This window comes from Scyliorhinus torazame, chromosome 8 (genome assembly GCF_047496885.1).
Source record: "Scyliorhinus torazame isolate Kashiwa2021f chromosome 8, sScyTor2.1, whole genome shotgun sequence".
Taxonomy (NCBI): Eukaryota; Metazoa; Chordata; class Chondrichthyes; order Carcharhiniformes; family Scyliorhinidae; genus Scyliorhinus; species Scyliorhinus torazame.
The window spans coordinates 279,605,302-279,626,735 of NC_092714.1; positions in this window are offsets into that span (position 1 = coordinate 279,605,302).

The window sequence follows — 21,434 nt, forward strand, 5'->3', positions numbered from 1 at the left end:
GAAGAAAACAACACTGACATCACTCGTGGAGCTTCAATATGCGGATAACATCTAGGGGGGGGGGGGTTTGCTAGAGCTGTTGGGGAGAGTTTAAACTAATGTGGCAGGGGGATGGGAACCGATGCAGGAAGTTGGAAGGTAGTAAAACAGGGACAGAAATAAAAGGCAGTAAGGGGGAAAGTGTAAGGCAGAGAAGCCATAGTCAAAAACCAAAAAGGGCGACAGTACATGGTACAGTGACTGAGGGGAGCTCAGTGAATAGGACCAGGAATACTAAAAGAAATAAAACGGGAAGTGAAAACATTAATGGTAAGCGACGCGGCAGGTTGTTACAGGAAGATATGGGTTCGACGACAAGGAAAATTAGGAGAAAGGTTAAGAGGAAATATAACTTAAGAGAGGTTACTGATCGAGGTGTTAAGATTCAGAACAGAGGTAAAAAAGCCAACATAAGTGTACTTTACCTGAATGCTCGTAGTATTCGGAATAAGGTAAATGAGTTGATGGCACAAATCATCGTGAATGACTATGATTTAGTGGCCATTACTGAAACATGGTTAAAGGATGGTCACGACTGGGAGTTAAATATCCGAGGGTATCAAACTATTCGGAAGGACAGAGTGGATGGTAAGGGAGGTGGTGTAGCTCTGTTATTTAAGGATGACATCCGGGCAACAGTAAGGGATGACATCGGTGCTATGGAGGATAAGGTTGAATCCATTTGGGTGGAAATCAGGAATAGTAAGGCGAAAAAGTCACTGATAGGAGTAATCTATAGGCCACCAAATAGTAACATTATGGTGGGGCAGACAATAAACAAAGAAATAACAGATGTATGTAGAAATGGTACAGCAGTTATCATGGGGGATTTTAATCTACATGTTGATTGGTTTAACCAGGTCGGTCAAGGCAGCCTTGAGGAGGAGTTTATAGAATGTATCCGCGATAGTTTCCTCGAACAGTATGTAATGGAACCTACGAGGGAACAAGCAGTCCTAGATCTGGTCCTGTGTAATGAGACAGGATTGATTCAGGATCTCATAGTTAGGGATCCTCTCGGAAGGAGCGATCACAATATGGTGGAATTTAAAATACAGATGGAGGGTGAGAAGGTAAAATCAAGCACTAGTGTTTTGTGCTTAAACAAAGGAGATTACAATGGGATGAGAGAAGAACTAGCTAAGGTAGATTGGGAGCAAAGACTTTATGGTGAAACAGTTGAGGAACAGTGGAGAACCTTCCAAGTGATTTTTCACAGTGCCCAGCAAAGGTTTATACCAACAAAAAGGAAGGACGGTAAAAAGAGGGAAAATCGACCGTGGATATCTAAGGAAATAAGGGAGAGTATCAAATTGAAGGAAAAAGCATACAAAGTGGCAAAGATTAGTGGGAGACTAGAGGACTGGGAAGTCTTTAGGGGGCAACAGAAAGCTACTAAAAAAGCTATAAAGAAGAGTAAGATAGATTATGAGAGTAAACTTGCTCAGAACATAAAAACAGATGGTAAAAGTTTCTACAAATACATAAAACAAAAAAGAGTGGCTAAGGTAAATATTGGTCCTTTAGAGGATGAGAAGGGAGATTTAATAATGGGAGATGAGGAAATGGCTGAGGAACTGAACAGGTTTTTTGGGTCGGTCTTCACAGTGGAAGACACAAATAACATACCAGTGACTGATGGAAATGTGGCTATGACAGGTGAGGACCTTGAGAGGATTGTTATCACCAAGGAGGTAGTGATGGGCAAGCTAATGTGGCTAAAGGTAGACAAGTCTCCTGGCCCTGATGGAATGCATCCCAGAGTGCTAAAAGAGACGGCTAGGGAAATTGCAAATACACTAGTGATAATTTACCAAAATTCACTAGACTCTGGGGTGGTCCCGGCGGATTGGAAATTAGCAAACGTGACACCACTGTTTAAAAAAGGAGGTAGGCAGAAAGTGGGTAATTATAGGCCAGTGAGCTTAACTTCGGTAGTAGGGAAGATGCTGGAATCTATCATCAAGGAAGAAATAGCGAGGCATCTGGATGGAAATTGTCCCATTGGACAGACGCAGCATGGGTTCATAAAGGGCAGGTCGTGCCTAACTAATTTAGTGGAATTCTTTGAGAACATTAACAGTGCGGTAGATAACGGGGAGCCAATGGATGTGGTATATCTGGATTTCCAGAAAGCCTTTGACACGGTGCCACACAAAAGGTTGTTGCATAAGATAAAGATGCATGGTGTTAAGGGGAAAGTAGTAGCATGGATACAGGATTGGTTAATTAATAGAAAGCAAAGAGTAGGGATTGATGGGTGTTTCTCTGGTTGGCAATCAGTAGCTAGTGGTGTCCCTCAGGGATCAGTGTTGGGCCCACAACTGTTCACAATTTACATAGATGATTTGGAGTTGGGGACCAAGGGCAATGTGTCCAAGTTTGCAGACGACACTAAGATAAGTGGTAAAGCAAAAAGTGCAGAGGATACTGGAAGTCTGCAGAGGGATTTGGATAGGCTAAGTGAATGGGCTAGGGTCTGGCAGCTGGAATACAATGTTGACAAATGTGAGGTTATCCATTTTGGTAGGAATAACAGCAAAAGGGATTATTATTTAAATGATAAAATATTAAAACATGCTGCTGTGCAGAGAGACCTGGGTGTGCTGGCGCATGAGTCGCAGAAAGTTGGTTTTCAGGTGCAACAGGTGATTAAGAAGGCAAATGGAATTTTGTCCTTCATTGCGAGAGGGATGGAGTTTAAGAATAGGGAGGTTATGCTGCAATTGTATAAGGTGTTAGTGAGGCCACACCTGGAGTACTGTGTTCAGTTTTGGTCTCCTGACTTGAGAAAGGACGTTCTGGCACTGGAGGGTGTGCAGAGGAGATTCACTAGGTTAATTCCAGAGCTGAAGGGGTTGGAATACGAGGAGAGATTGAGTAGACTGGGACTGTACTCGTTGGAATTTAGAAGGATGATGGGGGATCTTATAGAAACATATAAGATTATGAAGGGAATAGATAGGATAGATGCGGGCAGGTTGTTTCCACTGGCGGGTGAAAGCAGAACTAGGGTGCATAGCCTCAAAATAAGGGGAAGTAGATTTAGGACTGAGTTTAGGAGGAACTTCTTCACCCAAAGGGTTGTGAATCTCTGGAATTCCTTGCCCAGTGAAGCAGTAGAGGCTCCTTCATTAAATGTTTTTAAGATAAAGATAGATAGTTTTTTGAAGAATAAAGGGATTAAGGGTTATGGTGTTCGGGCCGGAAAGTGGAGCTGAGTCCACAAAAGATCAGCCATGATCTCATTAAATGGCAGAGCAGGCTCGAGGGGCCAGATGGCCTACTCCTGCTCCTAGTTCTTATGTTAACATCGCTATTATAGCCTGCCTGGATCCTATTGGCTGGGGACAGTTGATTATTCCATGATTCTTGGAGCGTATGAGCCCCCCCAATGAGGGGGGTGTGGGGCAATCACTAGTAATTACAAGTGTATAAATAGAGCTTGCCAGTGTGGTACCGGCTAGAGAAGGAAACAGTGGTAATTACTGCTGCTGTGTGCATATTGTTGTAAATAAAGTTACTTTCTGTTTGACTCTACAAACTCCTGCTGGATTCTTCGTGACCCTCACAAAAATTGTCATTCTCGACACCTTCGCAGAAGTTGATCAAAGAATAGGTCTCGGTCTCAACCTCCAGACTCAAATTCTTTATCAACCTGCCCCAGGGCAAGGTCTGGTCTCTATCTCTGTCAGGATCAACGGAGAAACCCTTTTAAAACATGGAACATACCTGAGGAGCCACTAAGGCTGATATTGATGTGGAGATCCAACATTGTGTCCAATCTGCAATCACTCCTTTGGATGCCTAAGGATGAGAGTCTTTGAAGACTCAACATCCATGCATCTGACACCAAGATCCTCGTGTACAAGGCAGTCCTCCTCCCAACTCTTCATAAATGTCACTATCGTCCCTGCTTCCACCATTTCCTCCGGCAGCGAGTTCCAGGCTCCCACCACCCTTTGTGTGTAAAATAAAACTTGCCTTATTCGTCTCCTCTAAACTTTGCCCCTCGCACCTTAAACCTATGTCCCCTAGTAATTGACTCTTGCACCCTGGGAAAAAGCTTCTGACTATCCACTCTGTCGATGCCCCTCATAATTTTGTAGACCTTTATCAGGTCGCCCCTCAACCTCCATTGTTCCAGTGAGAACAAACCAAGTTTCTCCAATCTCTTCTCACAGCTGATGCCCTCCATACCAGGCAACATCTTGGTAAATCTTTTCTGCACCCTCTCTAAAGCCTCTACATCCTTGCAGTAGTGTGGTGACTAGAATTGAACACTATATTCCAACTGCGGCCTAACTAAGGTTCTATACAGCTGCAACATGACTTGCCAATTTTTAAACTCAATGCCCCAAACAATGAAAGCAAGCATGCCGTATATGTTATAACCTGTCTGCTTACCATTGGCTGGGGACTAATGGCAATCCCACAATCCTTTGGGAGTATGAGCTTCCCCAATGAGGGGGGCGGAGAATTCATTGGCAGATTCCCTGCATAAATAAAGCTGGCCAGTTTTGAACTAGCTAGAGAGGAGTGAGCAGCAAGGGAGTTACTGCTGCTGCTGTTGTGTATATATGTTATTGTAAATAAATGTTATTTCTTTCTATCCTTCAACTCGTGCTGGATTCTTCGTGGCCCTCACAAAAGTATACATATACGCACTTCCACTGTTACTCTCTGCCTTCTATGACCTAGCCAGTTCTGTATCCACCTTGCCAGCTCACCCCTGATCCCGTGCGACTTCACCTTTTGAACCAGTCTGCCATGAGGGACCTTGTCAAAGGCCTTACTGACGTCTATATAGACAACATCCACTGTCCTATCATAAATCATCATTGTCACTTCCTCAAAACTCTATCAAGTCCTTTTCTCTTTCTGACATGGCTAACTTCTTGAAAAAGGTTGGTGGAGCAAATGGAGAAGGATTTCAAAAGATGGGACATGTTACCGCTCTCGCTGGCGGGTAGAGTGCAGTCGGTCAAAATGGTGGTCCTTCCGAGGTTTCTATTTGTGTTTCAGTGCCTTCCCATCGTGATCACTAAGGCCTTTTTTAAGAGAGTAGGCTGGAGTATTGTGGGGTTTTTGTGGGCGAATAAGACCCCGAGAGTAAGGAGAGGGTTCCTGGAACGCAGTAGGGACCGAGGAGGGTTGGCGCTGCCAAACCTGGGGAGCTACTACTGGGCAGCGATGTGGCGATGATCCGCAAGTGGGTTATGGAGGGAGAGGGGGCGGCATGGAAGAGGATGGAGATGGCGTCCTGTAAAGGAACGAGCCTGGGGGCGTTGGTGACGGCACTGCTGCCGCTCTCGCCGACAAAGTATACCACGAGCCCGGTGGTGGCGGCAACGCCAAGGATCTGGGGCCAGTGGAGACGGCACCGGGGTGCAATGGGAGCCTTGGTGTGGTCCCCGATCAGGGGTAACCATCGGTTTGTCCCGGGGAAGATGGACGGGGGCTTCCAGAACTGACATCGGGCGGGGATTGGAAGAATGGGGGACCTGTTCATCGACGGGACGTTTGCGAGCCTAGGGGCACTGGAGGAGAAGTTTGAGTTACCCCCGGGAAATGCCTTTAGATATATGCAGGTGAGGGCTTTTGTGAGGCGACAGGTGAGGGAATTCCCGTTGCTCCCGGCACAAGAAGTTCAAGATAGGGTGATCTCGGGTGTATGGGTCGGGGAGGGTAAGGTGTCGGAAATACACCAGGAGTTGAAAGAAGAGGGGGAAGCGCTGGTAGAAGAGTTGAAGAGTAAATGGGAGGAGGATCTGGGGGAGGAGATCGAGGAAGGTCTGTGGGCTGATGCCCTAGGTAGGGTTAATTCCTCCTCCTCGTGTGCCAGGCTCAGCCTGATACAATTTAAGGTGGTCCACAGAGCGCACTTGACGGAGGCGAGGTTGAATAGGTTCTTTGAGGTGGAGGACAGATGTGGAAGGTGCTCAGGGAGCCCGGCGAACCATGTCCATATGTTTTGGTCATGCCCGGCACTGGAGGGGTTCTGGAGAGGGGTGGCGGGAGCAATATCTCAGGTGGTGAAAGTCCGGGTCAAGCCAAGCTGGGGGATAGCAATATTTGGAGTAGTGGACGAACCGAGAGTGCAGGAGGCGAAAGAGGCCGGCATTCTGGCCTTTGCGTCCCTAGTAGCCCGGCGAAGGATCTTGCTAATGTGGAAGGAGGCGAAGCCCCCCAGCCTGGAGGCCTGGATAAATGATATGGCTGGGTTCATAAAGTTGGAGAGGATTAAGTTCGCCTTGAGAGGGTCTGCGCAGGGGTTCTACAGGCGGTGGCAACCGTTCCTAGACTATCTCGCGGAGCGTTAGAGGAAGGTCGGTCAGCAGCAGCAGCAACCTTGGGGGGGGGGGCGTCCTGGGAGGGGGGGGGGGAGAAAGGGGGGACTGCCTGGGAGGGAGGATGAGCAAGAGATAACATGAAGGGTTGGGGAAACTGGCACGTACGGGTGAGGGCCAGTGTACAAAGCTGTGTAAATATATCATTTTGCCGTGTATATATCTTGCTCTGCACGATTCGTTTTTTTTTGTTACGAGGGGGGGGGGGGGTTATTGTTTGTGAGGGAGAAAAATTGTGTTAAAAAACTTTAATACATATATATATTTTTAAAAACTTCTTGAAAAAGTTCTCTATTTCCCTTTCTTTTTCCTCTTTCTGCGTTTCAAGTTTCTTCAAAGTTGCATTGTAATAAATATTCCTTTACAACCCCACCCTTGGATTGGCTCGAATACACACTGAACTCTGATCCCAAGTGAGTGTTTGTGGATTTATTCTCAAATTGCTCCTAGATGATTGTCACATGACTTTCCAAAATCCACTCCCAAAAAAGACATGGGGCGCAAAACCGGAGTGTTTCACTCCGGCGTCGGAGGCCGTTCCCAGCCCCCTATTCTCCCGTCCCCGGGGGGCTAGGAGCGGTGTCGCGTCATTTACACGCGCCGGGCCTTGGCGCCGCATAAAAGCGGTGCCGCGTAAATGACGCGACCGGCGCCGCGTAAATGACGTCACCCACGCATGCGCAGTTGCCGTCCTCCCCACAGCCGCCCCGCAAGAAGATGTCGGACCGATCTTGCGAGGCAGCGGAGGAAAGGAGGTCCTCCTTCAGAGAGGCCGGCCCGCCGATCGGTGGGCACCGATCGCGGGCCAGACCCCTTTTGAGCCCCCCCCCCGGTGAAGGAATCCCCCTCGCCCCCCACAGGCCCCCCCCCCCAACGTCCCCGCGCTGTTCCCGCCGGCAGCGACCAGGTGTGGATGGCGGGCGGGAACCTGTCGTGTTGGGCAGGCCGCTCGGCCCATCCGGGCCGGAGAATCGCTGCTCGCCCATTACCAACGGCAAGCGGTGATTCTCCCAGCGGCCAGCCGTGATTCTCACCGCGCCGGTTTGGGGGGGGGGGACTCGCGCGGCGCCCGGGCGATTCTCCCACCCGGCGTGGGGTGGGGGGGGAGAATTCCGCCCATGGTTTAAATCTTTTTTCACAATAATGCTTTCCATTGGCGATTTGCATTCCAAAATCCAGTTCAGGTTTTGCAAATTACTCTTTCAAACAATGTTTCTGCTCCAAATTCCAGCATCCAGGTTCTACAACTCCCCCTTTAGGATTTCTTTCTCTTGACTGCTGTACAAACTGTTTACAATTTCTCTAACTCTCGATTCCCAGACTGTATTAAAATGGCATCAAATTTTTGATTTATCATCAAAGTTTGCTTTCCTACTTTAGCTCTGATTACTGCATCTGTCTCTTTCACTCAACACTGTCTGCATTTCCCTTGAATTTTCCTCTGAACAATACCTTGTTCAGTTTCTGGTCTCTGTTCCCTTAACTTCAGTCTTCCAAAGACTTTCTTTTATGGCCCAAGTCCATGGTTATCTGAACTGTATCTGATTCTTTCAAAGGTATTCCTCTTTGCAGCTCCCTCTTCCTGTCCAGCAGAGTTGAGAAATGTTCATTCCCTGGTGGCCTCTCCAATTACCAACAAACTAAGCACAAGTCACATGCTTTCTTCTACTAGTTTATTTACTCATCAGGCCATGACCCTCTCTAAGCACAATAGAAACACAGTTTGAACTGAACAAACCCCCACACATACAAACACCTTTGTCCAACATCTAACGATAAGTGTACACAGAAACATTAAATTAAAGCCAGAATTCCTACCAATACAAATATAAATACTTTAAAACTACATTTGTTTTCCGAACAAGCTCCAGATCCACAGCAATGTGGTTGACTCTTACAGGCCGTGTGACAGGGCCTAACCACGAAAGAGGAATGAAACCGGTCAGCCTACCCAGCAGTGGCCAGGCACTGGAAGCAACAATCAGCCCTGTTAGCCCTGCAAAGTCCAAATTTACAGATGATATAAAGTTGGGTGGGAGGGTGAGCTGTGAGGAGGATGCAGAGATGCTTCAGTGGGATTTGGACAGGCGGTGTGGGCACATGCATGGCTGATGCAGTATAATGTGGATAAATGTGAGGTTATCCGCTTCGATAGCAAAAATAGGAAGGCAGATTATTATTTGAGTGGGTGTAAATTGAGAGAGGTGGATACTCAGCGAGACCTTTGCCTCCCTCATTGCCTGCTGTAGAATCTTGCTCGGCTGATGATCAGCAGCACCACTCAAAGCTGCAGATTGGCTGTCCAACCTGTCGTAATTTCTCCAAATGGAAAAAATCAAATTCACCAATTGGGGGACTGAAGAAGGCTTCCACAATCCATTCTCCAACCTGTTCCAAGGCCTGTTTGTAGCCAGCAACCAATAAGCCATGGGGAGGGGGGAGCCACAGACACAAACGTAAAGAGAGAGGCGGGCAGGGGGAGGGAACAAAGAGACACAGAACCCAACCATACCCCATACGGGAGGAGGATTTTTGTTTTATTCATTTTTAGGATGTGGGCGTCGCTGGTTAGGCCCAGCATTTGTTGCCCATCCCTAGGTGCCCTTCAGAAGGTGATGGTGAGCTGCCGTCTTGAACCGCTGCAGTCCTTCAGGTGTAGGTACACTCGCTGTGCTGTTAGGGAGGGAATTTCACAATTTTTGACCCAGCAATAGCGAAGGAACGGCAATATATTTCCAAGTCAGGGTGGTGGGTTCCCAGGTATCTGCTGCTCTTGTCCTTCTAGAAGTTAGTGATTGTGGGGTTTTACGCGACCCCATTAGGTTCAGGTTTGATGAACCAATGAACAAAGAAGAAACACCAGATACCACATGGGGAGGATGACTTGGCAAATAGGGGAGTTGGGGTGAGGCGGCCAAGTCACAGCTGGGTACTTGTAAAAAATCTGAATTATAACTGATGTGTATAGTTTCTGTGTTTGTTCACTTTCATCTTTGTTTTGTATAAAAAGAAAAACCCTAATAAAAGCATTTTAAAAATGATTTGGATTGTTACGACACCTGGGCGGCAGCACGGTCATTCCCAGTCCCACAGGCCCGGGAGTCCCAACATTAATGAATGAACCAATAATTTGTACATATTTTCCGATAGCTTTGACCCTCGATTGCACCAGATTTGTAAGTAAAACTTAATAACTGTTTATTTATAACAAGAGATAAACATGTAATGGTGATAGTAGAACCACAATATTTCCCCCTTCACTGTCCCACTCTCTACCCACACAGACACACACACACACACACAAGACAGACACACAGTAGGGAAGGGAAAGATCAAAATAAAGGGGATTAATATGGATGTGAGATAAGTATCTTTGCTGCTGATGTTGTAGTCTCTGTAGTCGGCTATCTTCCTGGGATGCGAAGTGATGAAACCCACCAGTTGGATCAGACCTTCTGGTTTGTACCTTTAATTAGAAACTGCAGGCTGTAGAATTTCCTCTGGGGAGTCACTTTCACTTGACCGACCTCTACCAGATTGACTCTTTGTCTCACTGAGATAATATTAGATTTCTCTACCTGAGAATTTAAAAGAGGGATTTCCAACCACACTGCCTCTTGGACACTCGTCTGCCCTTTCTGCAGATCAGAATTAACTATAATGGAGAGAGAGAGAGGCCCTTGGAAAGAACTCCCTATTTAAGTGCACACCTCCATCTTATGCCCGTAATCCAGTAACCCCACCAAACATTTTTGGGCAATTTAGCAAGGCCAATCCACCTAACCTGTAAATCTTTGGACTGTGGGAGGGAACCTGAGGACCCGGAGGAAACCCACGCACACACGGGGAGAACATGCAGACTCCGCACAAACAGTGACCCAAGCCTGGAATCGAACCTGAGACCCTGGAGCTGTAAAACAACAGTGCTAACCACTGTGCTACCGTACTGCCCATTTCTAGCCCAATATTTACTGTGGAGTCGATGATCATGAAAAAGCCTGTGTGTGTGTGTGACACAGACAATTGCTAAATATGGAAAATGCTCATTCAGGTACTTGATGAATTTGGCAAGGTGATGGCAGCACTGACCTCCTTCTTCCCCAACTTACAAACATTTCCACAGACGAGATTTCAACTCATCAGACACAAACAAAGAGCAGCTGGAAGTCAGTCTGATAATGTTCTTCCGAGGAAAGCAGCCAATCCTGGATGAATCATCCAGAATGTAACCGAGGTTGTTGGTGAGCTAAAAGAGGGAATACAAAAGATCAAATGTGGAACAAGGTAAAGAAATGAGAGAGCGAAAGGCCAGAGGGATAAACACAGAATGAAAAGGTCAGCAGTGAGTGAAAGTCAAAGGTCAAAGCAAAACGGCAAGATTGGGAGGAACTTTCATTGGCAGCTGGGTGAAAACAGAGAAATCAGTAAATAAAACTGAGAGAAATCAGTAAATAAAACTGAGAGAAATCAGTAAATAAAACTGAGAAATCAGTAAATAAAACTGAGAAATCAGTAAATAAAACTGAGAGAAATCAGTAAATAAAACTGAGAGAAATCAGTAAATAAAACTGAGAAATCAGTAAATAAAACTGAGAAATCAGTAAATAAAACTGAGAGAAATCAGTAAATAAAACTGAGAGAAATCAGTAAATAAAACTGAGAGAAATCAGTAAATAAAACTGAGAGAAATCAGTAAATAAAACTGAGAGAAATCAGTAAATAAATCTGAGAGAAATCAGTAAATAAATCTGAGAGAAATCAGTAAATAAAACTGAGAGAAATCAGTAAATAAAACTGAGAGAAATCAGTAAATAAAACTGAGAGAAATCAGTAAATAAATCTGAGAGAAATCAGTAAATAAAACTGAGAGAAATCAGTAAATAAAACTGAGAGAAATCAGTAAATAAAACTGAGAGAAATCAGTAAATAAAACTGAGAGAAATCAGTAAATAAAACTGAGAGAAATCAGTAAATAAAACTGAGAGAAATCAGTAAATAAAACTGAGAGAAATCAGTAAATAAAACTGAGAGAAATCAGTAAATAAAACTGAGAGAAATCAGTAAATAAAACTGAGAGAAATCAGTAAATAAAACTGAGAGAAATCAGTAAATAAAACTGAGAGAAATCAGTAAATAAAACTGAGAGAAATCAGTAAATAAATCTGAGAGAAATCAGTAAATAAAACTGAGAGAAATCAGTAAATAAAACTGAGAGAAATCAGTAAATAAAACTGAGAGAAATCAGTAAATAAAACTGAGAGAAATCAGTAAATAAAACTGAGAGAAATCAGTAAATAAAACTGAGAGAAATCAGTAAATAAATCTGAGAGAAATCAGTAAATAAAACTGAGAGAAATCAGTAAATAAAACTGAGAGAAATCAGTAAATAAAACTGAGAGAAATCAGTAAATAAAACTGAGAGAAATCAGTAAATAAAACTGAGAGAAATCAGTAAATAAAACTGAGAGAAATCAGTAAATAAAACTGAGAGAAATCAGTAAAAAAAATGAGAGAAATCAGTAAATAAAACTGAGAGAAATCAGTAAATAAAACTGAGAGAAATCAGTAAATAAAACTGAGAGAAATCAGTAAATAAAGGGGAAATGGGCAAAAAGATCAGAAAGTGCAGAAATCCATTCAGTAAATTTAAATACAATTAATGACAGGGTCTGAATTATCAGTAAAGGGAACAATAAATGGGTTTAACGAACAATTGAATACATTTCTGGAAGATTAAACTGGATCAGTGGGATTTGCAGCTACAGAAACAGAATAAGTAGGAGCAGGAGGGGCCATTTTGCTATTAGCCCTTCGAGCTCGCTCCGCCATTCATTATGATCATTTTATTAAAAAATGTATTTTAAACTTATATTAAAGGTTACAAAACTTCCGAGTGCAGAGGTGGCAATATTTGGAGTGTCGGAATATCCGGGAGCCTAGGGGAGGACAGAGGCCGATGTTTTGGCCTTTGCCTCCCTGGGGGCCCGGAGACGATTCTGTTGGGAGTCTCCAACTCGGAGTCTCCAACGTCGGGGGTTTGGGTCAGTGACAGGGCAGGGTTTCTTAGGCTAGAGAAAATTAAGTTTGCCTTAAGGGATTCATTACAGGGGTTCGCTCGGAGATGGCAGCCGTTCATCGATTTCTTCAAGGAAGATTGACCGTCAGCAGGGAACGGGGGTGGGGGTGGGGGCGGGCGCGGTGGTGGAGGCATGGAAGTGTCGTATAAGGACAGGAAATCTAATGTATGGGTGGCTAGGGTTTAGGGATGGGGGGGAGTTGGGTTTGTTATTGTGGTTTTTTGTGTGTGTTGGATGTCCTGTTTAGAATGTTAAAACTATAAATGCCTCAATAAAATATTTTCTAAAAAAAAAATAAAAGGTTACGAAACATAAACAATCCGGGGAGCGAACTCTCCAACACGCAACTCTACAACTTGTACAAATTTTCCCCCTTTTCCACCCCCTCCCTCTCCTGCACCCCCCCCCCCATGAAGAACAGCCACCTCTCAAACACGATCATAAACATCCCCCACGTCTCCTTGAAACCCTCCACTGAACCCTGATCTTTTCCAGCTGAAGAAAGTCATATACGTCCCCCAGCCAGACCGCTACCCCCGGTGGCATTGCTCCCCCAGCCAGGCCGCTACCCCCGGTGGCATTGCTCCCCCAGCCAGACCGCTACCCCCGGTGGCATTGCTCCCCCAGCCAGACCGCTACCCCCGGTGGCATTGCTCCCCCAGCCAGACCGCTACCCCCGGTGGCATTGCTCCCCCAGCCAGACCGCTACCCCCGGTGGCATTGCTCCCCCAGCCAGGCCGCTACCCCCGGTGGTGATGCCGACCGCCACTCCAGCAGAATTCTTCGCCATGCAATCAGAGAGGCGAAGGCCACAACATCGGCCTTCAGCCCCGGCTTCTGCAATACTTCAAATCTCGCCACCTAAGGGTCCGGGTCCACCTCCTGCCCCACTATCCCTGCTAGCGCCACGAACACTCCCGCCCAGAATCTCTCCAACTTTTCACAGCCCCTGAACATGTGTGCGTGGTTCGCTGGCCCCGCCCACACCTCTCACACTCGTCTGCCACCCCCTGGAAGAACCCACTCATTCTCGAGTGAGTCAGATGCACCCTGAGCACCACCTTAAACTGTATCAGGCTCATCCTTGCACACGAGGAGGTCGCATTTACCCTTTGCAGTGCCTCACTCCATACCCTCCCAACTCCTTGATCTTCATCACCTGCTCATCTCCCTGCTCTCCCAGCTACCCATATATATATAGCCCAATTCTTCCCTCCCCTTCCACATCCGGAAGCAGCAGTTGCTCCAGCAGGGTGTATCCCGGCAACCTGGGGAACTCTTTCCAAGCCTTCGCCGCGAAGTCCCTTACCAGCGTCCATTGTCAGCAGAACATGATGCTCCCCATCATTGAGGGAGTGAAGGGTGGGTTCACCTCGACCCGAGGCTGCACACAAAAATGAGGGGCCATGGGCCAGTGTCCGTGACTGTGAAAGCTCGTTGTTGTGGACAGCAGCTCCTCAAGGCTGCACTGGGGGGGGGGGGGGGGGGGGGGGGGGGGGCGGGAATGGTGAGGGTTGGTCATCCAATATATGCAGGGTATTCATGGTGACCGCTGCTATTTCCAAGTGGGAGTAAATCTTGTCTTGAAGCTAGACTGTTCAGTTCCTGTCTAATATTGTTGCCTTCCCCCAATTTAGCACCTTCACCCGAGAACTATTCTTATCTTTATCCATCAGTACCTTAAAATTTACTGATTTATGGTCACTGCTCCCGAAATGCTCCCCTCCTAAAATTTCAACCACCTGGCCGGGCTCATTCCCAATACCAGTACGGCTCCTTCCCTAATTGGACTATATGCATATTGCTTTGAGAAACCCTCCTGGATGCCCCTTACAACCTCTGTCCCATCCACGCTCCTAGCACAGTGAGTCCCAGTCAATATAGGGGAAGATAAAATCTCCCACTACAACAAACCTGTTGCTTTTATACATTTTCAAAATCTGTCTGCACATCTGTTCCTCTTTCTCTCACTGGCTGTTGGGAGGCCTGTAGTAAACCCCCAACATTGTGACTGCACCCTTCCTATTCCTGATCTCTATCCATACTGCCTCGCTATATGAGCCCTCTGGGGTGTCCTCCCGCAGTACAGCTGTGATATTCTCCCGAACCAGTAGCACAACTCCACCACCCCTTTTACATCCCCCTCTATCCCACCTGAAACCTCTAAATCCTGGAACATTTAGCTGCCAATCCTGTCCCTCCCTCAACCAAGTCTCTGTAATGGCAACAATATCATAGTTCTAAATTTTTCTGCCTTACCTGTTATACTCCTCGCATTGAAACAAATGCATTTCAGACCACCAGTTCTGCTGTGTTCAGCAACATCTCCCTCCCTGCTCTTCCTCTTAGTCTTACTCTCTATTTCCCCTTCTGACCTATTGCTCCGGTACCCACCCCCCTGCCATACTAGTTTAAACCCTCCCGTGTGACACTAGCAAACCTTGCGGCCAGGATATTGGTGCCCCTACAGTTTAGATGCAACCCGTCCTTCTTATACAGGTCCATTTGCATTATGCATTTGATAAGGTTCCCCATGGTAGGCTTCTGCAGAAAGTAAGGAGGCATGGGATAGTGGGAAATTTGGCCAGTTGGATAACGAACTGGCTAACCGATAGAAGTCAGAGAGTGGTGGTGGATGGCAAATATTCAGCCTGGATCCCAGTTACCAGTGGCGTACCGCAGGGATCAGTTCTGGGTCCTCTGCTGTTTGTGATTTTCATTAATGACTTGGATGAGGGAGTTGAAGGGTGGGTCAGTAAATTTGCAGACGATACGAAGATTGGTGGAGTTGTGGATAGTAAGGAGGGCTGTTGACGGCTGCAAAGAGACATAGATAGGATGCAGAGCTGGGCTGAGAAGTGGCAGATGGAGTTTAACCCTGAAAAGTGTGAGGTTGTCCATTTTGGAAGGACAAATATGAATGCGGAATACAGGGTTAACGGTAGAGTTCTTGGCAATGTGGAGGAGCAGAGAGATCTTGGGGCCTATGTTCATACATCTTTGAAAGTTGCCACTCAAGTGGATAGAGCTGTGAAGAAGGCCTATGGTGTGCTCGCGTTCATTAACAGAGGGATTGAATTTAAGAGCCGTGAGGTGATGATGCAGCTGTACAAAACTTTGGTAAGGCCACATTTGGAGTACTGTGTACAGTTCTGGTTGCCTAATTTCAGGAAGGATGTGGAAGCTTTGGAAAAGGTGCAAAGAAGATTTACCAGGATGTTGCCTGGAATGGAGAGTAGGTCTTACGAGGAAAGGTTGAGGGTGCTAGGCCTTTTCTCATTAGAACGGAGAAGGATGAGGGGCGACTTGATAGAGGTTTATAAGATGATCAGGGGAATAGATAGAGTAGACAGTCAGAGACTTTTTCCCCGGGTGGAACACACCATTACAAGGGGACATAAATTTAAGGTGAAAGGTGGAAGATATAGGAGGGATATCAGAGGTAGGTTCTTTACCCAGAGAGTAGTGGGGGCATGGAATGCACTGCCTGTGGAAGTAGTTGAGTCGGAAACATTAGGGACCTTCAAGCAGCTATTGGATAGGTACATGGATTAAGGTAAAATGATATAGTGTAGATTTATTTGTTCTTAAGGGCAGCACGGTAGCATTGTGGATAGCACAATTGCTTCACAGCTCCAGGGTCCCAGGTTCGATTCCGGCTTGGGTCACTGTCTGTGCGGAGTCTGCACGTCCTCCCCGTGTCTGCATGGGTTTCCTCCGGGTGCTCTGGTTTCCTCCCACAGTCCAAAGATGTGCAGGTTAGGTGGATTGGCCATGATAAATTGCCCTTAGTGTCCAAAATTGCCCTTGGTGTTGGGTGGAGGTGTTGAGTTTGGGTAGGGTGCTCTTTCCAAGAGCTGGTGCAGACTCAATGGGCCGAATGGCCTCCTTCTGCACTGTAAATTCTATGATAATCTATGATTAATCTAGGACAAAAGTTCGGCACAACATCGTGGGCCGAAGGGCCTGTTCTGTGCTGTATTTTCTATGTTCTATGTTCTATGTCACACCTGCGCCGGAAGAGATCCCAGTGGTTCAGATACACCACCAGCTTAGCCACATGCTTAGCTGCACTATTCTTCTATTTCTAGCCTCACTGGCACGTGGCACAGGAAGTAATCCCGAGATTACAGCACTCGAGATCCTGCTTTTTAACTTTCTGCCTAACTCCCTGAACTCCTGCTGCAGGATCTCATTGCTCTTCCTGCCTATGTCGTTCGTACCTTTGTGTACTATCATAAGACCATAAGACATAGGAGCACCCGGAGGAAACCCACGCACACACGGGGAGGATGTGCAGACTCCGCACAGACAGTGACCCAAGCGGGAATCGAACCTGGGATCCTGAAGCTGTGAAGCAACAGTGCTAACCACTGTGCTGCCGTGCTGCCCAGAAGCCAGAAGCACAGGGCTAGTGAGCAGCAGCAGACAGAGACAGCTCAGTATAGGCAGCTTACCTTAGCTTCACTGGTCATACCTCTTGACTGCATTATATCTAGTTAAGCTCTGGAAACAGAACGCACCCACTAAATAAAGTATTTGTGTTAACTGGAAGTCTACAATCTTTATTCAGACATAGAGAATAACATATGGTACCAGGAGTGATTTCAGAAAGCTAGCTAGACACCAGCAAGAGAAGAAAAACTTAAACCGGATATTCGACTGTGCAAGACTTCGCAGCAAATGGATCCTCGACGACTAACTGATTCGATGGAACTTGTTGGAACTTCATGGCAGCTGGAAACAACCGGTAATTTAAGTTATAACTAGAAAATGTTTGAATAGCTGTTCCAAATATTTATCACAGCTAATGATTTAAGCACTGCCTCTGACGCAACAAAAATAGCCATACTACTCTCAACAGGAGGGCATGAAGCTAGAGAAATCTATAATTGCTTTAATTACTTAGAAGGTGAGGACAACACCAAAATAGAAGTAATACTCAAAAAATTTGATGAACGCTGTAACAGTCAGTCTGGTGCGATGCTGGAAAGATTTAACTCTTGTCAGAGAAACGGAGGGCCCATCTCTGATTTTATTACAAATCTCAAGTTAATACCACAAGGCTGTGATTATGCTGATTTCAGAGACACTATGTTAAAGGATCAATTAATTTCTGGACTATCTGATAAAAATTTGAGGGAAGAACTTTCACAAAATAAGTATCTAACTCTAGAAATCGCTACACAAAAATGCATTGCTTATGAACAAAAACAAAATCAATACTTTGAGTCTCTACAAACACAGAATCATCATTTAGAAAACAAAATCAGTAAAAATGGCGCAAACACTCACCACGAGGCAGGGTTGAATCGGAGGAAGACGGAGGTTCTGAGCGGCAGTCATCTTGAGAAAGGAGCCGCACATGCGCAGTTGTGACAAGAGCACACAGTACAGGAACCTCGGAGTGCGCATGGGCAATCGAGTCCTAAGCATTACGTCACGAGCGTCATGATGTCAGAGGACCAGGACCACGCCCACTTAAAAGGGAAATTTAAAGCTGCAAAACCCAATTTTCTTGCCTGAAAAGACAGAACAATGCCCGAACTTACACCAGCAGTTGAAAATAACTTTCACAACACCCTGGAACAAGCAGTTAGCACCACCCTAGAAGATGATATGGTCCTTGTAGACTACGACTCAGACGAAGATTTCATCTTGGGAGGTGGCTACCCCAGGACCAAATCCGAACCGCAACTAGAGGTGTTGTACCGTGAAGACCCCGACGGTGAGTTCTTTGGAATGGAGAATCTTCAGCCCAGCATATATGATATCCCGACTCGTGAGTGCAGGATTATGCTGTGGCCTGACGCCAAGAAACAGAGAGTGGTCCACGCACCACAAAGGGTCCCAGCCTCCACACAAGATGATTTGTTCATTGAACATGAAGAGAACGATCAAAACTCCGAAACAAAAAGCGATGATTTGTCCATCGAGCGATACACACAATAATGCTCAGACATGGCTGAGTTATTCGGAGATCCTGATCACAGCATCAGCAACACGGTTGAAAAGCTCAACACGGCTCTTCTCATGGTAGATGAATCCGACACCATGGTGCCAGGGCAGATCGTCGATACATTGGATGACAGCAATACCCAAGACGAAGACGGCGCCACACAGAGAGCACAAAGAACAAAGAAAATTACAGCACAGGAACAGGCCCTTCGGCCCTCCCAGCCTGATCCTTTACCTAAACCTGTCTTCTATTTTCCAAGGATCTACTACCCTCTGTTCCCCGCCCGTTCATATATCTGTCTAAATGCATCTTCAATGATGCTATCGTGCCCGCCTCTACCCCCTCCACTGGTAAAGCGTTCCAGGCACCCACCACCCTCTGCGTAAAAAACTTTCCACGCACATCTCCCTTAAACTTTCCCCCTCTCACCTTGAAATCGTGACCCCTTGTAATTGACACCCCCACTCTTGGAAAAAGCTTGTTGCTATCCACCCTGTCCATACCTCTCATAATTTTGTAGACCTCAATCAGGTCCCCCCTCAACCTCCGTCTTTCCAACGAAAATAATCCTAATCTACTCAACCTTTCTTCATAGCTAGCACCCTCCATACCAGGCAACATCCTGGTGAACCTCCTCTGCACCCTCTCTGAAGCATCCACATCCTTCTGGTAATGTGGCGACCCGAACTGCTCGCGGTATTCCAAATGTGGCCTAACCAAAGTCCTATACAACTGTAACATGACCTGCCGACTCTTGTACTCAATACCCCGTCCGATGAAGGCAAGCATGCTGTATGCCTTCTTGACCACTCTATCGACCTGCGTTGCCACCTTCAGGGTACAATGGACCTGAACTCCCAGATCTCTCTGTACATCAATTTTCCCCAGGACTCTTCCATTGACCGTATAGTCCGATCTTGAGTCAGATCTTCCAAAATGCCTCACCTCGCATTTGCCTGGATTGAACTCCATCTGCCATTTCTCTGCCCAACTCTCCAATCTATCTATATTTTGCTGTATTCTCTGACAGTCCTCCTCATTATCTGCAACTCCACCAAACTTAGTATCATCTGCAAACTTGCTAATCAGACCACCTATACCTTTGTCCAGATCATTTATGTATATCACAAACAACAGTGGTCCGAGCACGGATCCCTGTGGAACACCACTAGTCACCGTTCTCCATTTTGAGACACTCCCTTCCACCACTACTCTCTGTCTCCTGTTGCCCAGCCAGTTCTTTATCCATCTAGCTAGTACACCCTGAACCGCATACGACTTCACTTTTTCCATCAACCTGCCATGGAAAACTTTATTAAACGCCTTACTGAAGTCCATGTATATGACATCTACAGCCCTTCCCTCATCAATTAACTTTGTCACTTCCTCAAAGAATTCTATTAGGTTTGTAAAACATGACATTCCCAGCACAAAACCATGCTGCCTATCACTGATAAGTCTATTTTCTTCCAAATGTGAATAGATCCTATCCCTCAGTATCTTCTCCAGCAGTTTGCCACCACTGACGTCAAGCTCACAGGTCTATAATTCCCTGGATTATCCCTGCTACCCTTCTTAAACAAAGGGACAACATTTGCAATTCTCCAGTCCTCCGGGACCTCACCCGTGCTCAAGAATGCTGCAAAGATATCTGTTAAGGCCCCAGCTATTTCGTCCCTCACTTCCCTCAGTAACCTGGGATAGATCTCATCCGGACCTGGGGGACTTGTCCACCTTAATGCCTTTTAGAATATCCAAAACTTCCCCCTTCCTTATGCCGACCTGACCTAGAGTATTTAAACATCCATCCCTAGCCTCAACATCCGTCCTGTCCCTCTCCTTGGTGAATACCGATGCAAAGTACTCATTAAGAATCTCACCCATTTCCTCTGACTCCACGCATAAATTCCCTCTTTTGTCTTTGAGTGGGCCAATCCTTTCTCTAGTTAACCTCTTGCTCCTTATATACAAATAAAAGGCTTTGGGATTTTCTTTAATCCTGTTAGCCAAAGATATTTCATGACCCCTTTTAGCCCTCTTTATTGCGCGTTTGAGATTTGTCCTACTTTCCCGATATTCCTCCAAAGCTTCATCAGTTTTAAGTCGCCTAGATCTTATGTATGCTTCCTTTTTCATCTTAGCTAGTCTCTCAATTCCACCCATCATCCATGGTTCCCTAATCTTGCCATTTCTATCCCTCATTTTCACAGGGACATGTCTGTCCCTGCAGGAGCACTCTCATCAACCTTTCCTTAAAAGACTCCCACATTTCAAATGTGGATTTACCCTTAAACAGCTGCTCCCAATACACATTCCCTAGCTCCTGCCGAATTTTGTTATACTTGGCCTTTCCCCAATTTAGCACTCTTCCTTTAGGACCACTCTCGTCTTTGTCCATGAGTATTCTAAAACTTACGGAATTGTGATCGCTATTCCCAAAGTAATCACCGACTGAAACTTCAACCACCTGGCCGGGATCATTCCCCAATACCAGGTCCAGTATGGCCCCTTCCCGAGTTGGACTATTTACATACTGCTCTAAAAAACTCTCCTGGATGCTCCTTAGAAATTCTGCTCCATCTACGCCTCCAACACTACATGAGTCCCATTCAATGTTGGGGAAGTTAAAATCTCCCACCACGACCACCCTATTGCTCCTACATTTTTCTATAATCTGTCTACATATTTGTACCTCTACTTCACGCTCGCTTTTGGGAGGCCTGTAGTAAAGTCCCAACAATGTTACTGCACCTTTCCTATTTCTTAGCTCTACCCATATTGCCTCAGTGCTCGAATCCTCCATTGTGCCCTCCTTAATCACAGCTGTGATATCATCTCTGACCAGTAATGCAACTCCTCCACCCCTTTTACCTCCCTCTCTATCCCTCCTGAAGCATCTATACCCTGGGATATTTAGTTGCCGGTCTTGCCCTTCCCTCAACGAAGTCTCCGTAATACCAATAACATCATATTCCCAGGTACTAATCCAAGTCCTAAATTCATCTGCCT